This window comes from Lepidochelys kempii, chromosome 21, assembly GCF_965140285.1.
Source record: "Lepidochelys kempii isolate rLepKem1 chromosome 21, rLepKem1.hap1, whole genome shotgun sequence".
NCBI classification, from domain to species: domain Eukaryota; kingdom Metazoa; phylum Chordata; order Testudines; family Cheloniidae; genus Lepidochelys; species Lepidochelys kempii.
Genome location: NC_136400.1, coordinates 2843007 through 2856593, shown reverse-complemented (window position 1 = coordinate 2856593; position 13587 = coordinate 2843007).

Below are 13587 nucleotides of genomic sequence, written 5' to 3'. Positions count from 1 at the left end.
TGCTAATAGTTACACCTCACTTACACTTTAATAATGAGTGAGATTTTTCAGGATAAATGGTTAGGTGTCATGATAGATGGACTTATCTCCTAATGGAGAAGTAGTGTATTTATTTGAAAAAAATCATCTACAGTTACAGACGCAAACATACTTCTACCCAGCTCTGATTCTAGCTTTGTCTGCCTTGTGTACCCCATCCTCCCTGGACCTTGATACAGAAAATAGAGGCATCTAGTGGCTGAGTCATATACTTAAAGTAAACACACAATTACAGAGGGAAGACTCAGATGCAGATCTTAGCAGTCTGACGAAACGAGTTCATCTGCTACTTTTTAATATCTTGGATAAATTGATGCTGTTCAAATCCCACTCCTTAGTTAATGAGGCAGAGGAGATTACCCCAAACCGAGGAGACACCCAGGGAGTTTTCTATGAAGAAGCCTGAAAGTGAGGGAGGCTTTGTATAAAGCACTTTAAAGTTGCTTTTATTTGTTAGCAACAGCTTCTAGCAAGATGAATAATTTGGGAGTGAAGAATATATTTTGAGACAGAGCAGGAGCCCTTGATCTGAAACTAATTTGTTATCAAAAAGTTAGATTTATAAGTTGCATTTTATTCTGAGCAGTATAATGGAATGTAAATATATATATACTGGGTCTCATTCTCCTCTGTTTTACGCTGCTGTCATGTCATTGAGCTCAGAGGAGTAACACTGACAAAGCCAATGTGGAAAAACAGGTCCCCCATATTTTCATGCTAATAATCGGTTAACATATAGCGGTGGTCCCAAGTTCTGCTGTTAAGAGTTGCAGCAGTAACTTGAGCCAAGTTAGGAAGAAGACCTCTGGCATTACTGGGCTTGATTGCAGATTTGCAGTGGAGGTACACAAGGTTTACACTGAAGAGCAGAACCAGGTTGTTATGTGTTTTGGACTGGAGTTGACGGGGTGTCTGGATTATTGCTCTGTCAATGCTCAGTAATTGAATCTTATCCTTTGTTGTCTGAAGACCTAATTATTCTAATAGTTTAGAAAGGAATATTTTTGCCACCAATTTGTGAAGAAATTTATATCTTACATGTAGGAAACATCTTCTCACATACTTTATTGGAGAGCGCAAACCACACTGTAGAGCCCTAGAACACATGAAGTCCTAGATAAAATAGTGAGGGCTATGGAAGTGTTTGAATCTTTATATGAACCAGGAAACAGGCTTTATTTGTACTCCATATAGCTTCTTTTTCAAAACTCTCTTTGACCTGTTACTCCTTGTAATGCATTCTGGAAAAAGTCATGGAGGCCTCTCGTAGTGAACTGAACACCTGTAAAATTCCAATGCCCTAGCAACCAAAGACTGTGTGACCTAGTGGGCAAAATGATATCGCAATGTAAGGACATTCTTCTCCTTTGAGGTTGGACCATTTATGAGAAATTCTTCATATCTTTTAATATCTGTGTCACTCAGCTACTGTCAGGCCATGAATTCCTCCAGATAAGGAAATAAACACCAACCCCCATGCAAAGACTGCATATACCTCTCACAGCCATGGGCTGCACTTCTATAAATTAAATTTTTTTTTCTCTTCCTCTCAGGAAGCATTTGGAGGTTTTCAGGTGCCTCTTCTGGAGATACAGGTACCTTGCTACAGCAAATACACAGACTCATTCTGGGTTTAATAATTCTCCTGCATTCACTAGACTCTCACTCAAAGGTGAGCATAGCCCATGGTGGGAGCGGAGAACAGGAAGCCTGTAAGTGTGTCCCATGTCCTGTGCGTGCACTGCTGTAGCCCCGTGGCTAGTCTTGTTTTGACTTCTGTGCTCTCCAGTGGCCTTGTTTGCAGTGGTAGGGAGTATGCCAACCTTTATCAACACTGGTAAAGATGCTGGCTCCCCATCTTGGCCCTTCAGTGGGGTTTGAATCCTAGCTCAGTCAGGAGATCATGGGATTCTTAATCTCAGAGTAATGGGTTTAAATCCCTTTTGGGAGCTACTTCTAGCACAACCCATCCCTTGGGCTATCAGAAGAGTTTGAATCTGGGATCTTCAGTTCTTAAAATAGTTTCTCTACTGCCTCAGCTAAAGGCATCTCTCCTTTCAGCTAGCAATTGTAGTAGACTTGTGTCCCTTTATGTGGACCATCCACTAGATACTCCTGGGGGAATTCTGCACCTCTGCACATGCACAGAATTTATGTCCCCACAGATTTCTTTGCTTCTTTGCAGAAAAATGACTTTCTGCTGGGGAAGCAAAGGGAAGTCACAAGAGCGGTCATGCGACCCTCCCCAGCAGTATGTTTTGGGTGCCCAGGGCAGCTGGCAGAGAGGTAAATCACAGTGGGGCAGGAGGCAGGACTGGGGAAGACCTGGCTAGTGGCTTCTACCCTGCACTGGACTCAGTCGCTAGTCCTGACTGGGGAGGACAGGATTTTGTCTTCCCTTGCACAGCATCTGGGGCTGGTCAGACCCACCCCCAGATTCCTCTCTCGGTTGCAGGAAGCTCTGCAAACTCTCCCCCTCCCTCCCTACTTCCTCCACCCATCACTCCTTAGCTGCAGCAGGAGGGATCCCTGTACAGGGAGCTTCTCCCCCATCCACCCAAACCCTGTGCCTCCAGACCCCCTCATACCCAGACCGTACTGCCTCCCCTCCCCTCCCTGAACTCAGAAATCCTTCTGATGAGCCCCACTCCCTCTGGACCTCCCTGATGAGCCACTGCACCTGGATCCTCACCCCACTGAGCCCCAACCAGTTGTATCTGGATCCCCACCCGACTCCCCCAGCATCTGGACCCTCTACTGAGCCCCCCACATCCAGAGCTCCATCCCCCCAACACCCAGATGATCCCCACCCCAACGAGTCCCAACAGTCTTTACCTGGGCCCCCTGCAGAGTCCCATTACCATTGCACCCAACTCCCCTTTCCCCCCTCCCCCAAGCTCCTGTACATACAGATCCCCCCAGCACCTGGATCCCCCACTAAGCCAGATGGCCCCACCCAGAACCCTCTCAGCCCACATCTGGATCCCCCCACACTAAGCTCCTCCACACTTGGATTCTGCCTTACTGAGCCTGCCTGCCCACACCTGGTATACCTGGCATGGAGGGGCAGGGCCTGGGGGTGTTTCTGGGGCAGGCCCGGTCCTTGCACTGTGTTAGGATTGGGTGCAGCCTCATCGCTGAGTCTTTGTCTGGAGTGGGGAGGAGGGCAGCTTCACAGTGATCTCCCACCTCCGTGAAGTTAGTGATCTGTGCTCCCCAGTCTAATGCTGGAGCCTCCACATTTATTTGTCAAATATAACTGGCAGAATTTTGCAGAATTTTAAAATATTGTACACAGAATTTTAATTTTTTTTGAGTGAAGAATGCCCTCAGGAGTAACTAGAGATGGATGAAGACTCTCTCCTTGTGTGAGACACGTAGGGGCTAGTGCATGTCTCTGGGGACTGCTCTCGCAAGCAGCTTCAGTAAAGTCTCTAACGTAGGGGGATGGCAGCTATTCAGAATAGAGCTGAGTGGCAAAAGGTTTTCCCATCCTGTGGATATTTTCAAGAGTTTGAAAACATTTTCTGCCTCAAAACACTTTCTGTGAACCAAAAAAACCATTTTTAATTTCACTTCAAGTTGATCAAAACACTTTATTCTGATAATTTATAAAGGTTTTGAGTGTGACCTTTTTTTTTTTTGTATAACCTTTTTTAAGTCTGATTAACTTAAACTTCAAAACAAAACAAAAATGGTTTTGGACTGGAAAACTGGGAATTTTTTGTCTTGAAATTGTTGAACCGAATAATTTCAACACTTTTTCTCTGCATGTTTTCCAAGCCAGAAAATCAGTTGAACCCATTCCTGTTTCTCAAACAGCTTCAGTTTCAATGAATCAGTGTTTGTGATTAAATAATAATTCATCGAACAATGGCCACCAGCTCTAATTCAGAGCTGGCCTTAACATTCAGTGACATGCATCTCGGAGCATGACTTCCCCCTCAGCGAACCCGTTCTGCATCCTGAGTATCTACTCCCAGGCAGCCCCAGTATCGAATGGGAGCTGAATCTGTTGTGTTGGTGAAAATGCTGTGATGGGAATGTCCGGCAGAGCTGACATTCATAGTTACATCTCGCTTTTGGGTTAGAGTTCTGTTTGCGCTTGTCTGCAGCAGCAGAGGCTTCCTAGTGAGGGAGACCTTTACAAATTACAGACCTGACTCAAAGCCCATTGTGTTTTGGAGAAAGGGAGGCAGAAATTTGAGGTATTTTGTAGTAATATCATAGAATATCAGGGTTGGAAGGGACCTCAGGAGGTCATCTAGTCCAATCTCCTGCTCAAAGCAGGACCAATCCCCAAGTTTTGCCCCAGATCCCTAAATGGCCCCCTCAAGGATTGAACTCACAACCCTGGGTTTAGCAGGCCAATGCTCAAAGCACTGAGCTAACCCTCCCCCCAATATGGCATTTACCTCCTTCGCAAGCCTCTTTGGGAAGGCCAGTGCAGTCTGCGAGAGAGAGTATGCCATCTAGGAGCTAGGGCGAGAAGGCTGGGAATCGAACTCCTGGGTTCTATTCGTACCCAAGCCTCGGGCTTGCTGTGTGACCTGGCACTTCACCGCTGTGGGCCCCACGTTCCCTGAAGGAGACAATAATCCTGCCCTGCTACAGAAGGGGCCTTTTGTATTGGCATTATCTGAGAAAATGAGCAAACTATTCACAAGAACTGCTCAGATTATTTATTGGGAACAAATTACACATTTTTGGCACTTTTGTCCAATAAATGATTTATAAATTATTGTTATTATTTATCCAGCCATGTAAATGGCAGAATAATAGCCAACTAAGATGACCATTTTTATATTTTAATCCATAGAATTAATTATTCATCCTGAATAAAGGTTCATTATTCTACTAGTTTGAGGCATGCTATAGATGAACTGATGCCTGGTGAGCCACCCACGTGTATGTTCACTGCCAGTGAAGCTACTCTTTTCTTGTGATCTCCATGAAAGGAAATGGCAAAAAAAATTTAAAAAGGGAAATCAAATGTTTCTTCCAGTTAATCAGGAAAACTTGAAATGAGTTCTCATTCCAGGAGAGCGATTATAACTACTTACCCACTTGGCTGTACCTGCAAACCTAACAGCACACCTACAGGACAGTGTGAAGCTCCTTTTTGAAACTAGAGAGAGAAAAGATGGGTGAGGTAATACCTTTATTGGCCTGATCTCTGTTGTGAAAGAGATGAGATGAGCTTAAGGAGGGGTCTGCCCTCGGGCTGGTTTTGTTCAACATCTTCATTAATTATCTGGAGGATGGTGTGGATTGCACCCTCAGCAAATTCGCAGATGACACTAACTTGGGGGGAGAAATAGATACTTGGAGGGTAGGGATAGGGTCCAGAGTGACCTAGACAAATTGGAGGATTGGGCCAAAAGAAATCTGATGTGGTTCACCAAGGACAAGTGCAGAGTCCTGCACTTAGGACGGAAGAATCGCTCGTACCGCTACAGGCTGGGGACCGACTGGCTAAGCGACAGTTCTGCAGAAAAGGACCTAGGGGTTACAGTGGACGAGAAGCTGGATATGAGACAACAGTGTGCTCTTGTTGTCGAGTAGGCTAATGGCATATTGGGCTGCATTAGTAAGAGCACTGGCAGCAGATCAAGGGAAGTGATTATTTCCCTCTGTTCAGCACTGGTGAGGCCACATCTGGAGTACTGTGTCCAGTTTTGGCCCCCCCACTACAGAAAGGTTGTGGACAAATTGGAGTCCAGTGAAGGGCAATGAAAATGATCAGGGGGCTGGGGCACATGACTTATGAGGAGAGGCTGAGGGCTTGTGTAGTCTGCAGAAGAGAAGAATGAGCAGGGATTTGATAGCTGCTTTCAACTACATGAAAGGGGGTTCCAAAGAGGATGGATCTAGACTGTTCTCAGTGGTAGCAGATGACAGAACAAGGAGTAATGGTCTCAAGTTGCAGTGGGGGAGGTCTTGGTTGGATATAAGGAAAAACTATTTCACTAGGAGCGTGGTGAAGCACGGGAATGGGTTACTTAGGGAGGTGGTGGAATCTCCATCCTTAGAGGTTTTTAAGGCCCAGTTTGACAAAGCTGTGGCTGGGATGATTTAGTTGGGGTTGGTCCTGCTTTGAACAGGGGGTTGGACTAGATACCTCCTGAGGTCTCTTCCAACCCTAATCCTTCTATGAGTCTATCGTTACTCCCCGCACCTTGTCTGTCTAGTATCCTGGGGCAAACACTGCTACAACAACACTGCCAGCAACTTTTGTAATTATAGACAGTCCCCACTGGTGCTAATATAGGAGTGGAAGGGTTGGCTGCATCACTTCATTGCTGAGCTGGGGGATAACACTCGTGGGGAGATGGCAAGCCTTAATAAATGGTTCTCAAAGGCTTTGGGGGACCCTCAGATCAACAGGTGCTATAGAAATCCGGGTCAGCTCCTCAGCAGCAATAAATTAAAGTCACAATCATCATCGTGCTTTGTTAGCCAGATCCTCACCAGGTTTGTAAATTGAAGTCCGTGGTGATACACTGATTCATACCAGTTGAGGCTCCTGCTCTAGCCTGGAGCCTTAGCCTTTTGTTCTCCATGGGAGGAACTAAGCCATCATTTGCAAAGTTGCACTGCAGCACAAGTCATTTCTGGATTATCTGACAAAATGTAGGATGGCTATCAGATGCCTGTGTGTGCTGAGTAAACAAGAGCACATCATAAAGACTTAATTATAAAACCTAATGGTGTAAGACTCTTATGATTTGTGGAAAATTGGTCATTAACTGCAGGGGTATGAAAAACAAACATTTTTTTTCTGGCATTTCCATTCAGCTACGGTGAACAAACACACATTGGAAAATTTAGAAATGTAACAAATTATTCAAAGTGGCAAACGTAATGGGCTCATTTTTATGGGGCTTGTTTCTAGTGGCTGGAGTGAGTTTGGCTAATAAATTTACAGCCCAAATTACAACGAAAACTTGAGTGTTTTCTCACGACTGAAGAAATGAGCGTGCTTTTCATCTGCTTTGCTTTGGAGCTGCTGGCCAGAGACCGATTAACCTTTGCATCTGATTGAAAAAGAACAGTGATAAGGAACTAGAGTATTAACCCTTCAAACACTGATGAGTTCCATACAGTCAGCTAGTGCAATGGAAGCTGGGGATAGCTGGAAAGATGTATATATTGAATATATTCAAACGATCTTGGTTTAATGCAAGGTCAACAAAAGTCAAGACATGTAAGAGCATGAGGCCTGATTCTCACACTTGCATTACTTTCACACTGATTGGAGTTACTCCAGATTTAGCCTGGAGAAAATGAGAGCAGAATCAGTCCCAACATTTCCAAACATCGTTAACTTGGCCTGCAGTGATGGCTTTTAATCAGTGCAGGATATGCAGCTGTAGCTTTCTGCACCATGGTCCTGAGCACCTACTGTAAACATCACCTCTGCCCTGATTCTCCACGGTCCTCTCTTGAGCTCTCCAAATTTCCTTCTTCCCTCTCTGTCCCATCTACCACAGCCGGAGAATTGCTGTAACACCACCTCACTTAGCACTCTCCCGGCATATCAGCACTTCTGCTGGGCAGTAGTCACCCAGGAGGGAATGTGAGAACAAAGAGCTGGGGCAGGTGGAGGTCTCGGGTCATAGGCAGGGAGGGAACTTTAATTGTACTTCATATATCCAAGCTAAAGCTGACCCTATCAGCTACACTGCACAGAAGGGGATTCATTTCCATTCCTTTCCATGCAGTGTGTACCTCTGTACTGCCACATTGCCAGTGGGGTTGGGTCAGAAGTGCACAGTGCCAAGAGGGATGCATCTCCAGCACTACAAGTGCCGTTACATTCCCGGGGCTCTACTCAGTAAGTGGCAAAAACGAACTGGTCAGTCTCCATCTCTGCCTGTTTGGCTTCCTGTTAAGGAAGGTTATTGGATTGAGATTAATTTCAGGTTTTTTTAATGCTGAAATAAACCAGAAACTTTTGAAGCTGGCTTTTCATCAGATTGACGCATGTTGTGGGCTTCTAATCTGAATAAGGGAGTAAGGTTTTTGTCCAATCCAATACATGGGTAGCAAGAAATAGGTCATTTTTAATTAACTGCAGTTAACTTGGTTGATTCCCCTCTCCCAAACATGTCACTACTTCTAATATCAATCATCAAATAGCCTCTCCCAGAGCAATTATTCTAACAAAATTGGTTGCTATCATAGTTAACAATTTTCATAATAATGAATTAATTGCCCCCCGGCTTACCTACCCTCTAAACAACAAGCTAGGTATTAGTTTCTGGTAGTGATTCATTTCAGGGGACTTAGCACTTAATTACATTTTAGCAAAGTCTGTTTTGAATCCTTGGAGGTGTGAGACACTGCAGGCTTCGAACATATCTTGTTGAAGGGATCTGAGTAAATTATTCTATTCATTCTTAAACTCGCTTATCATGAGATTGTTTTGTCACTGCTGATTTATCTTTGCCCAAAAGAGCTCGCCCCAGTTGTAAGGTTTACATTAATAAGTAAATCTGCTTTAAAAATAATAATTACATTGTGTGAATGCATTTCAGCGGTGGGTGGCATGATCTCTCCTTGGATAACTTGCATATCAATCGGTAAAGCCATTGAAATGGTCTGGGATGTTTGGGGATGAAATACAACTACATACATGCAAGTTCATTATAATTTGTATTCCTACTCCTTGTATTTCACGATAATTGCGCATGTATTAACCATTCTACTTCACAAGAACAAGGACTGCCAGATTGGATCAGAGAGGGCAAGAGTCGATCTAGCCCATTATCCTGTTTTTGCATGAGGGCAGTATCAGCTGTTTCAAAGGAAGGTGCAAGATACCCAAAGTAGTCAACTAAGGGAAAATCTGCCCCCAGCAAAGGTTTCTTCCTGACCGCCATCAGTTGGGATGGGCTTAAGCCTGGAAGCACAAGTGTTTCTATCCTTTCCAAAACTCCCCCCCCACCCCCATATTTACTGTGATAACTCTGGCTAGTCGTGTTCTCCATATAAATATCTAATCCTGCTAAGCTCTTGGCCTCATCAGATCTTCTGGCAAGGAATCCCAAAGGCTAACTGTGCATGGTGTGAAAAGTATTTTTAATCACATTTAAATTTGTTGCTTTTCAATTGTATTGAAAATCCCCTAGTTCTTGTATAGTTATTGTACTGTAAGACAGGTTAAATAGCATTTTCCTTGACTGTTGTGTTTGTAAATCCAAACTTACATCCAGTTTTAGACAAGGAAGCTAACATTTATCTTTGTTTATTGAGAGAATTAATTGAGGTTTCTTAAGCCTTGTAAGATCCTCTGATGTCAGACATTACCTAGCTGCAAAGCAGTTATTAATACTGGGGTTGACTTTCAAGGCCACAAAGAAGAGTTAGGGATTCACAGCAGCCCATGGGAGCTGAGTACCTGACTCCCCTTGGCTTTAGAAACTCTGCCCCATTATATGACAGAGATGTCTTGAGTAGAGTGTCAGTCTACAACCCCAAACCAGGGACCCACCACCCCAGCTAAGAAAGCACAACAATGGACCCAGAATTCAGGAGGATTGTTTTCAAAATAGGGTTTAAGGGATGCATTGGCCTTGGGCTGACCCTCTGCACAGGAGTGGATTTAACCCCAGATTAATAAATCGGGTATAAATGCCCCTTTGAACCGCTTTCCATTGTCAGAATCTTACTAACCAGTCACTGCTCACCTGAGAGGACACAAAAGATGCTAGGGAAAAAAAATAGTGAATTTAAAATGGCTTCTCCTATTGTACTTGCTGCTGGATGAACTATTTAATGATGTGAGTAGCTTGTAGGGAGAACCCAGAACCCTGTGGGCAGAACCCATAGGCTCTTTTACCATCAGGTTTCTTTTATGGAGAGAAGTCGAGAAAGCTCTCTCCGTTCCCGTCGCATTGTAGCCACAGGCTTACTCTTCCTTCTTAGAAAAGGGCCTCGTTAATCAAATGTTCTGGAAATGCATGTGATCAGCTGTATCAAAATCACTAATCCTCATTAAGAAATAATGAAAATCCAGGCTTGCCGTACACCGTGCGGGAATTTACTTCAGTGGACTCTCCTTCCCACCTCTTTTACAAAAGGTTGGCTAGGAAAAGTATTCTGGGGGGACATCATTTGGAATAGAATATTTGGCAAGAGAAGAGGAAGAAAGCCATCACTTGGGATGTACAGGTCGAATGAGCACATTTTAAGGAAAGCCAGTGTGATCAATGTAGTGGGCCTAATTCTCTTTTTAGATTGGTGTTACTCTATTGGCTGCAGGGCAGCCGTTCCTGATATTCGCTGGTGCAAGGGGAGATCAGAATTAGCCCCCATGAGTGTTGAAAGTGCAGTTGCTTTAGGTTATTTGGTGGCCAAGTTCTGCTCTCAGCTACACTGGAGTAAATCTGGAGAGACTGATGAAGTCAGTGGAGTTTGTCATTGAGACTAGAGCACAGCCCTATGAATTATTGCAGTTAGATATTCCAGTGTTCGCTCCAAATCCATCTAGTATCCCTACTGCACAGCATGATAGCTGCCCCTGCCCAGTCTCTCACAGACAGAATCAAACGTCTACACGATCAGGTCTTGAAATCCAGTTCTTGCTTCTTGGGGAAAATAATGGGCCTGGTGCTCTGTGCAGTGATTACACCCACACCATGCCCATGTCAGAAGTCAGCAAATCAGACACATTCTTTACACAAGTGTAAGTGACAATATAAGGTGCAAGGAAGAGGAGACCCTGACTCCATATCCTTATGAAGGTCTTTTTTTTTTTTTTTTTTTTTTTACCTGTACCCTTCCTCTACTCATCGCTCGAACAAACTCATGCCAAACTTGAGCCCCTCTTATGACCTTCTTGTCAGTAATTCTATTGCAGTGGAAAGAGGCAAAAGGCAGTCATAGAAACGGTGCATGACTCTTCAAATTACTTTTTCCAATAACAGCCATTTTAAAATGGACCTCAGCATCATAGGCAGGTGGCCCGTGGGATTACTGTTGTTTGATGGCACGTGTATCAGACCAAAGATCAGCAATGCATTAATTAATCATTCGCCAGTTCCTGGACAGTGCAGCCAGAGGAATTAAAAAATGCTAACCCCAGGACCAGTGAAAACATACCGTGCGCAGGCTACGTTTTCAAAAGTGGGACACTAAAGGTTGCAAAAGTAGCATGGCCCAGAGACAGTAACACATATTAAAATGTCCTCTCCGAATACACCAGAAAGCAGGGTTGCAATATTTCAGGCTACAAATGACTTCATCACATGATCAAGCCCTCCAGCAGAGTGTCCTTGCTTAATGGTAACTCCTCATCAGATCACATACAGCCTAATCCAAAGCAGTCAACTTGAAAGACTAATATTCTATTCTATATACGTTCTTGTACTGCACTCATCCCAGTACGATCTGATGTCAAGTAGCTGTGGATCAGACCAATAAGGAGTAAAGCAAGATATTAAGGAGTTCATGGCAAAGTGAAACATTCTTCTAATGTCCAAAAATATATCCACAAAAAGGATTCTCCTCTCAAAAGACAAGGGATAAGACGACATGGCCCAGTTCACTGATTCTTAAAAGCTTCTGTGTAATTTACCTTTGAAAAGTTAGTGCAGGCAACTTGGAGTCAAGACTGCTGTGTTCTGTTCTAAGATCTTCCACTGATTTACTGAGTTAGAGTTGGGCAAGTCACTTAACCTACTTAACAACGCACTTCCCGCTAAACTGGCTTCCCCATCCATATAATGCATATAACAATCTTTAACTCGCAGAGGCGTTGTAAGGATTTCCTAATGATGGCAAAATGTTTTGAGCTCCTTTGTTGAAAGGTGCTTTAGAAGTTCAAAGCGTTATCATTGCTAACCCTCAACACCATAAATACTAACAAGATTTTTACTTTCATCTCACACTCCCAAGTCGTAACACTGTGAAGAGTTAATATCTGATTAAACAATACGCTGCACAAAGAGGCTCATTATGTAGAAAGAAAAATGATTTCTGTGGTTGTTTTTGCCGTTTGACTTCATCTGAGAGAAGAGAAGATATGAAATGGGAGCGGCCAGAGAGAGTTTTTCATACTTGAAAAAGTGATAAAACTTTGATAACTTCCAAGCCAGCTCAGATGGCAGGCAGCAAAGACAAATATATAAAACATCAAAAAGTACAGGAAGGCAGGCAGTGCCTGCGTGCTCCAAATTTAGCTCGCCACAGTTTAATTCATTCTTAAAGCAGAAGGAAAATCTTCCCCATAAACAGTTTGCATTACAGACCCACTTCTGTGTGTGATCAGTCAGAATGAAAGGGTTAGAGTCACTCTGTGTGACTAAAACCCCCCCACACATATGAAATGAATCTGTAATAAACTAACTGAGTGACTTTTCAGGTTGGTGTTAAAACATTTGTAACACACCAGAACTGCTAAAAAAGGGAAGGAAAAAATTGTGCATGCCTAGACTTTGAGATAATGAGAAAGATCGAAAGGAAATATTTAGATGTCAGGGTTTGAAGTTCAGCCATTTTTAGCAGGGTTGGGTTTTTTTCATTTACAGTGTAAATCTGGAAGGATTTTTTTTTACTTGCAAAACAACTCTTCCCGTGAGTAAAGGCATGCCAGTGTGGACATGCTCCCAAATGTACGCTGCCAATGCTCCCAGAGGAGTGAAATTTACCCTTCTGCAGCCCAAGTCCCATGCAAGTCAATGAACAAAAAGCCAATGCGACTTATGCTGAGCTATAAGGGTACACTTAAGTGCTCTGCTTAATAGGGGTGGATTTAAGCACATGCTTAAGTGCTTTGTTAAACTGGAAGCTAAACCCTCAAAATAAAGCTTCAGTGGGTTTTAAGTGATACATAGGCATTTGCTGGCCTTCAGCAAAGGGGATAATTTACCTGAGAAACCGCTAGTGTTATATGCCTTGATTACCAATGAGAGAGAGGGAGAGAGAGAGGGGAATAAATGCACCTTCTAGTAGCAGCTGGAGGAATGAAGAACTTAAAATATGAAAAGATACCCTATGGCAAGGTAATTATACATTTGACTTTGCTGGAATTACCAGTTACTTCAATCTTTCTGACTCAGGCAAATATTTTAATAAGTTGCAAATATTACTGATTCGTCTGGCTTCCATTTCCATATCATTAAACAGGAGAAGGTCTTGGGATAGTCAAGTGGGTGTAATAAAAAGAATCCCATTATTATTTAACCCTAATTAATGTCCATTGAAACTAACTGTTAACTGGGTTTAATAACTTGTGATTTTGATCTTACTAAATAACCACAAATTATTACTGTGAATGTTCAGCTGGGAACCTAATTAACCACTTGTTGCATAGGTCTTTTTTGTTAATTGCATGGCAGTTAACAGTATCCCATGCACTATTATTAAACACATGCTTTTGGGGTAACTAATCTGCATAATTGTTACTAAATCTAAATTAAACATTTCACTGAGACTCTGAAAACACTGCAAATGCCTTTACTTGCAAACAGCAGCAATCAATCAATAAATAAAAATTCAATATTGAAACAAGGCCAGAATTCTGATTTGCAATTTTTGCACTGT